Genomic DNA, 8374 nt, shown 5'->3' on the forward strand with positions numbered 1-8374 from the left:
TTTATTCATTCTACCTGCTACTAAAAAAAAATTAAAATAAAATAATCTTTTTAAACTCTTGATTCTGGTGATTTTTTTGTGGCTGTTCCTGAGGTTGATTTAATGCCACAGAAATATTATTGTGTCCTAAAACTTCTGCATTTGCTTTTTTCTATGTAAGTCTTTCTGTGAATCTTGCTTATAATGATAGAAAAAAGTGTCAAGGAGGGAGACATTTTCTGTGTGGTTGATTTTTAATCTTGGTTCTTGTACTCCCTAGTTCACAATGCATGGATTCTTCACAAAGGCAAAAGTGTCACGGAATGTTTCTTGGTTTGGAATATGGGAAGTAGCCAAAGGCTACCTTTGTTTTATCAGTGTTTCCTCCCTTTTTTATGTTGAATTTCAAAAAAAGACCTGAAACTGTAAAATCACTTATTTGGTTTGTTTCCTAGCTTCCTGTGTCTGAATAAACATGTCAATCAGCCTCAAATCCTCTGCTTCTATCTTTCAAATGCCTGGGAAAAAATAAAAAAAAGGAAGTTTCTCTCTTCTCTCATCCAATTCCCCTGTTCTCTTGAGTCCTAATCTACAAGGTATGATTGGAAAGAAATTAAGTTTTTTCATCTGCCTTTTAAACATCTGAACCTGTTTAAACTAAATGTTCCCCAGGCCTCATGCACAAAACATTTCACATTAGCAGAAAACTAACAGAGATCAGTGCCTGGCATTGCAATGGTTTGGTTTATTAAGTGAGGCTGAAATTAACTCCAGTGGAGTTGATTTTTATTTCTCATGTACAGAGAAGTAAGCTAAAAGAAAGGAAAATGAGAGGCAAACCAGGTAGGTAGAAAATTATGGTCTGATTTACTTTGTGAGAGACTTCTATATGCATTTTTTAGGTTCAAATGGAGTATTCTGATCAATTCCATTCTTTCATTCAGTAGCACACTTTGCCATGAATTACAAATTTGCACAAAGCACCTATGAGTCATGAATGGCATGCTTAGTAGTCAGGCGCTTCTTTGTCCTATAAACTGGATAAGATGTAAATGAACCAAAGACTTCAAAATTTCATCAACACTCTGTTTGGCTGTAGTTTATGGAGCCTCTATTTGTTCTGTCCTGTTGTTCTGTATGTTCACTTGTATGCAAATTTTGTTACACCAAGGTGCCTTCCAAGGTCCTTCTGGAACACTATCAAGGTTTCAGTTCAGAACTGCTTACACAGACAAAACTTGACTTCAGCAAGAGATTTCCTTGAGTAAGATGCACTCAGAGTATTTTATTTGCCTATACAAAAAGTTAGAGGGGGAATGGCAAAATTTTATTTCTTTCAAGAGAAGCAACTCTAAACCAATGTGATTAACAAGTGCTTACAGAATACACTTAACGCTGTAATACAATGTTTTTACACCAAGAGATATCTGTGTCTGTGAACAAGTATTAGCAATTTGTTCCCTTCCCAGATCTGCGTGCTGACTTTGTACTTCTAATCTGTAAATTTTGTTTCCACGGTGAGTCACAGAAATATAGTTCATGTTGTAGAAGCTCTAATTGGCACTTGATGTTGAGAATAGTCTTTTTGTCTTTTCTTCAGTCTTCTTGAGCTTTGACAATCATTTCAAGTTAGTATGTGCCTTATTTGCTTCTGCTGGAACTGCCTATAAAACTCACTTTATGTTAAATTTTATATATCAGAAACCAAAAGAAACAGCCAAAAATCTGAAAGAAGAAAACTTTGAAGCCAATGCGAGATAAGAGCAGATTAGACAAAGAGAATCTTTTCATTTTGATGCCTATAACCTGGGGAACTGCAAGAAATTTTCAAACTTACATTTCCAAGTCCATGTTTGCATTTTCAGTATGTTCAGTACTGGCAATGGACTGGTAATAGCATGTGTTTCAGAGACATGTCTGAAGAATCTTTAGCAGAGGAATACAAGACAAACAGCATAAAGAATGAGGTCTTATTCTAGCCTCTGGAGTGTGAAAATCCATGTGTCCTACTAAATGTTCTGCTAACTCAATTGCCTTCATAATTCTTCATAATTCTTGGCTTTAGAAACTCCTCATAGCTATAAATTCCATAAATATGTATTTTATGGGAAACAAAAGTAACCTTTTTAATCAGTTTTGAATTTCTCACTCTGTAAATACAGTCTACCTTGTGCCACAAGACAAGTTGATGAAGCAGCTGAAGCTCCTTCAGTACTCCATGTAAATCCACTACCTTTAAATACAGCTCCCTGCGGTTGGTGCAGAAATGAATGGTTTTGGTAAACAGATACAACAAATGCTAACTGCAAAGCAAAAGACTGTCCCAAAGCAACTTTCCTTGTTACTAAAATATATCCAAAGAAATTTTTGTTTTGATGCGTTTTTTCTTCTCAACTTATCTATCCTGCTGGTGAATGTAAATCAAACTATTTGCCTTTGGCTCAGTGGGTGCAGGTGATGTCTGAAGACCGCAGGTCATGCAGCCAGATGAGGTTTGTACCCTGAAGCTTTGGTGTCGCAGGGGGACAATACCAGTTTACTTTCCTTCCCAGGTAAAGACCATAGCATTGCCTCTGCTTGGCCGAAGAACAAACAAATGTTCTTTGCACCTTTTATTCTCATTTGTACATGAATTAAGCATCAGTTGGACTTGCTTGCCTGTTGGCAACTTCAAGACAAGAGCGACTTGCTAGCCATAAAACAGCATAAGGAGCACCAGTGGAAATCCCTCTATCCTACTGTGAACGTTTCTGAGAAGCTCCTTGACCAGTTCTTTATGTCAAGACTTGCAGTTAGTTTTCCAGTAAAGACTAATTTTAGTGGTGGCTTCTGTAAGGTAAAGCCATAGGACTCCTTTCAGTGAGTCACTGAGCAGCCTTTATGCATCTTTTCAGCTCTGTCACTGTCAATAGGAACCGACACCATTAATGGCCAAACTTGCTGTCATTTAGACATCACCAGCTGTGTGCCAGGCACCTTTAGCAGTTACTTAGGTGTCATTCAGTTTCAAAGGAACTATGGCTCATTTATGAATTAAAATTTGTTCAGCCATTATAATTGCACAGCTGACTCAGCAGAAACTGTAGCAAAGTCCACAAAAAAAAGTAATGGGGACCTGTAAGGACTAAAAGAAATTTGCTTCTGGCCACTCAGTGGAAGAGTTTCTCTCTGTGGAGTTGGACACTGGGTTCTGGTTGCCCCTTGTTCTAGGGGTGAGAGTCTAGGTATGCAACCAAAATAGACCAATCCACTGGGACTGGGGTGGATCTTAGTTCCTGACATCCAGGACAGGGTACTAAGAATTTTGCCCATGATCCACCTGGACTTGCTACATCTTTTCCTTTGAATTAGTTTCCTAAGCTTTCTAATCACTACACATGTACATATAGGCAGCCATCATAACTCCTACCTCCTGCCAGCTATTTTTAGAAAACTGTGGGAGCCATTACAACTATTAAAATACAATGTTCAAGTGCTTAATGTAGAAATGAGTTTTGGGTATTGGACCCTATATGAAGAGATACTTGTCTTGTAGCCCTAAAGAAATAGGGGATTTCAGATATGATCCTGTGTGAAACAACTCCTATTACTTAATGTGTGGCTTCTGCTCACTACCTGGGTTTTGAAGGTTATTTTTCTGAGGTATTCTCTCCGTAATAACTGTGACCTTTAGGTTTTCCATTAATACTAGTCACCTGAAAGCCTTGTCTTATGATATCAGCAAATCTATGCCGATGTTGGCTCTGAGGTCTATGTCTCTCCCCCAGTCTAAGTGAGCCTGTACAGTAACAAAAAATGGGCTGGAGACCCTCCTCTTCAGTGGGAAAAAAACAATGTTAGAATTATGGCAGAATCTGTACTATCTCTAAGCCCCTTAACAATTAAAAATACCATTTAGGCTAATTAAGTGCTTACTTCTGAGACAGTCTATCACTTTTTCTTATATTCACGTGATGGCTTGACTTCAGGCTGATGGCTGAGGTCAGAAAGCCTGAAGAGATGATACCAGAATGGCTGGCTGGCTCACTCTTCAGTAGGTCTTTCAGGATGACTGAACAACTTGTCAAGTGGATAATGAAACTTTTGAACAGCTCTTGTTATTAGAAAATGTGAGGATAAATTTAAAACTGAGAATGAAAAAATGCCCCTTAACTAACTAGAGCTGCCCCACTTAAATTTCCTCCACACTGGAGGTTGGAAAATGCCCAAAGAGTTAATATAGCTTTTCCAAAGCAGCTTTTGCAGACAACATTTTAACACTTTTTTTCTCATTCATTCTGCTAAGATATTCACCTGGAACTCATTCTTCCAGTGAGTTATACCCCCTGCCCTGCAGATTGTTCAGAACTTTTTTCTCTGCTCATTTTGTATTGTCCCTTTTTGCTGAAATGTGAAAGAGACCTATCAGGAGAAATAATTATTGTAGCTTTTTTCTCTGACTTCAGAACATAATTATTACTCTTTTGTTTTGTTTGGATACTGTGGAAACTGTTAATTGACTTTTAATTAATAGCCAAGCTAGCTACAACTGAATATTCTTTAACTGGCATATATACCTTTAGGATTTACACAGCACCACTAACCCACTTTAAACTGTGCCTGAGCATGCTAAGATTATGCAGAGTTATTTACAGCAAGGAAAGCTAAGAAGGGCAAAAGTTGCAGCCATATGCTTCCTGGGAACTTATCAAACAGAAACAAAGTCTATTAAAAAAATAACAAGGTTATTCCTTTGCCCAGGCTAATCTGTTGTGCTCTGACAGCTCAAAACTTGAAGGTACAAACACAATTTTGCAACAGAGAACTGCCGTAAGCCATGAATCTGCAAAAGTGGAGCTGGCAAAGCAGGGGAGGTGAGCTGGTTGGGCTTAGCTTTAAATGTGCGTTTTTAGACAATTCCTCACCTTCAGTTGCTTATTTAAAAATGTATTTGTAACCATGGAATTTTTGCATGAAAGGACATTACTTCAGGCTTTGAATAATTTGTGTTCCTCTGCCTCTGATCTTTGTGTTGGCTGCTTACAAAGGAAGCCATAATAAATTATCACTGGGCTAATCAGGAAAGAGCAAGAATGCTAATGCTACATTTTGACATTTATAGTCTCTCTTATATATTTCATACTTATATCTAGTGGTCTCAAATAATTTCAAACATTTTAATAGAGAGCACCCACAAAACTGTACCCACAAAGCCATTGTTGAAAAATTTATTGCGTAGAGGAGCTGTCAACCTTTGTTTAGGACACTGGATCCAGCCTTCCAGAAAAAATTGTCTGCATAAGCATGTTCCCTCATGCCCTTTTTCTTCAGAAGCCCTCAGACATGGGTAAAATGTGAACTCTCATACTTTGGCCATGTGATGAACACTCCACCTGTTATTTAATGGGTTTGAGTTGAAGTACCCAACTAGCTTGATAGAAAGAGCTTAGTCAGCTGTCCTTGCTGCCTCTCTGCATGTTCTGACAACATTCCTCTACTCCTCCCAAGCGGCCTGTCACTTTTTCCATATCCTGTAAATTTTCTTCTTTGGTTTGAGGTTTGCCAGAAGCTTCTTGCTCATCCATGCAGGTCCTCTTCCCTCTTTGCTGGATTTCCCATAGGATCCCATAGAGATGCACCTATTGATCTTGGAGGGAGTGATGCTTGAATATTAACCAGCTTTCCAGGACCACCCTACCTGCTAGAGCTCTAACACATGGGCTTTCTTCAAGTAGGTCCTTCAAGAGGCCAAAGTTAGCTCTGCTGAAGTCCAGGGTTGCAATCCTACTCACTGCCCTGCTTCCTCCACGCAGGATCATGAGCTCCACCAACTCATGGTCACTGCAGTCAAAACTGCCCCCAACCTTCATATCCCCAACCAGTCCTTCTTTGTTTGTGAGTACAAGGTCCAGCAGTGCACTGCACCTCATTCCTTTCTCCACCACCTGTGTCAAAAAGTTATCATCAGTGCTCTGCAGGAACCTCCTGGACTGTATGACTTGCCATGTTGTTCTTCCAGCAGATATCAGGATGGTTGAAGTCCGTCATGAAAACCTGGGCCTGTGACTGGCACGCTACCTCCAGTTGTCTGCAGAAGGTCTCATTGACTTTCTCTTCCTGATCAGGTGGCCTTAATAAACACCCACAACAGTGTCACCCATGTTGGCCCATCCCTTAATCCTTACTCATAAGCTCTGGACTCATTCTGCATCCACCCTTAGGCAGAGCTCGATACACATAAAGAGCTCCCTCACAGAAAGAGCAATTCCACCACCTCACCTTGCTGGCCTGTCTTTCCTAAAAAGAACACAGGCATCCATGACAGCCTTCCAGTCATGCGAGCTGTCCCACCATCTCTCTCTAACTGCCATGAGATCACAGCCCTGTGACCACACACAGCTCTGATTCTTCCTGTTCCCCACGCTGGGTGTGTTGGTGTACGGGCATTTCAGAGAGGTAGTTGAGTGTGCAGGTTTCCCAGGAGGGATGCAAGAGGATCCACAATAGCCACACACCCCGCTGAGGTGGCTGGCCTTCTGGTTCTCATCTTGGGAGGCAGCTAAGGAACACGTATCGCTGCTCTGGTTGGCCTGGCTTATCCCCCAGTTAGATGTGATGGTGTGAGTGTGGTCACTGTGGACCCCAGCCCCCAAGTCCTTCAGTTTAAAGCAGACCTTACAAAACCAGCCAGCCTGCTGCCAAAGATTCCCCTGTGTTTCTGGAGAGTTGGATCCCATCCCTCCCTAACAGGCTACAGTCAATATCCTGTTGCCACAGAAGTCAAAGCTCTTATGGCAGCATAAGTCACAAAGCCAGAAGTTGATGTGCATTTTATGGCTACTTCTGGCTGCACCCTTTGCTTTTACTGGTAAAACTGAAGAAAAAGTAACCTGGACACCAAATTTTTCCCTTGCATCCTCAGGGCTTTATAGTCTTCCTTGATTCTGCCCAGGTTCTGGTTTGTGGTGTCATTTATGCCCACATGAAATAAAACCAGAGGATAACAGTCCATGTTCTTGACAAATTGTGGCACCCTCTCAGCAACGTCTTGGACCTTAGCTCCCAGAAGGAGCATATCTCATGTGCCTCTTACCAGAGTCACCCACTACGAGTACTCAAAGTTTGTTTTTACAGTAACCATAACGTGCTGGTAGTGTTGTTCCTCCATTCAGACCTTGCTCATGGGTGTCTACAGCTGCTAAAGCTTGATATCTGTTTCAGTATTAAACTGACAGTGAATGATTATTATGTTTATTTATTATTATTGACATTGTCTTTTAGGGTATGAATTTTGGGTTTTTGGTATGATGATTTCACTGGTACTACTCTCAGTTTAAACTGGTAAGAAAGGAAATTCAGAATGACCCCAAAGTTTTTATGAACCAAGGAGATTTTCTTTGATTTTGGTAGGATGTGCTTATATATTCATAGGCAGCATTTGCTGTGCAGCAATCATCTGGCATTTTGCAGCCTTCACACTACCTGAATACAGAAAATGAGAAAGAAATTTCTGCAACTGAAATAGGTCTCATTACTAAGTTATGCATGAATACTCTCATGTGCACAGTGTGCAGCACCTAGGAGATATGAAAAATTAAGAATGGCATAAAATTAACACAGAGCTTGCTGTTCCTGTATCTCTTTGGATGTAATTTAATGTTTAATACTCCTGAGAATAGACTGTGTCAACTGATCAATGCAAATGAAAACTGTTGACTGGCTAATACCTGCAGTGATGTTTCAAAAGGAGGCTGTAGCTAGAAAGTCTTAAGCATCAGAAGTTAAACTTGCATTCCATTAACACAGACCCTTCTTTATCCTTCACCCAAAGGAAGTCTAATGTGCCTGCAGAAACTAGGAAACATGCTGCTTACAGGCATCTTCTACAACCCAGGTTAAGTCAATAAGGCTTGCTGGAACATCAACCTATGTCGAGCATGCCCCTATATATTCTGTAAACAGTCTCATCCATTATCTCTTATGTGAGATTATAATTTTCTGTACCTGTCCCAATATATCTTTTCTCTACCTTGTATCTGAGAGCCTGGAAGTATCAAATTGGACTTAAAGCAGGAATTTTGGTATCTAAACCTCTTTCGCTGATATGTTGAGAAACATGTAGAAAGTGACAGCTTTCTCGCCTGAAAATATGTGCATGTTGTTTTGTTTGTACCGCACACTGCTGTTTCCAGAATTTCTGCATCAGTAAACCTTCATAATCAATGTCATCATTATGCAAATTAACTTGAAATCCTTAAAAATTAAGCATATTATTGAACCTTATTTATATTAAAAAAAAAAAAACAAAACAAAAAACAAAAACAACAAAAAATGCAAGCCACAAACCCCCCCCAAAAGAAGGGAAGGTTCAGACTTGACATTAGGAAGCATTTCTTTACAGAGAGTGTGATCAAAC

This window comes from Falco cherrug, chromosome 2, assembly GCF_023634085.1.
Source record: "Falco cherrug isolate bFalChe1 chromosome 2, bFalChe1.pri, whole genome shotgun sequence".
NCBI lineage: Eukaryota > Metazoa > Chordata > Aves > Falconiformes > Falconidae > Falco > Falco cherrug.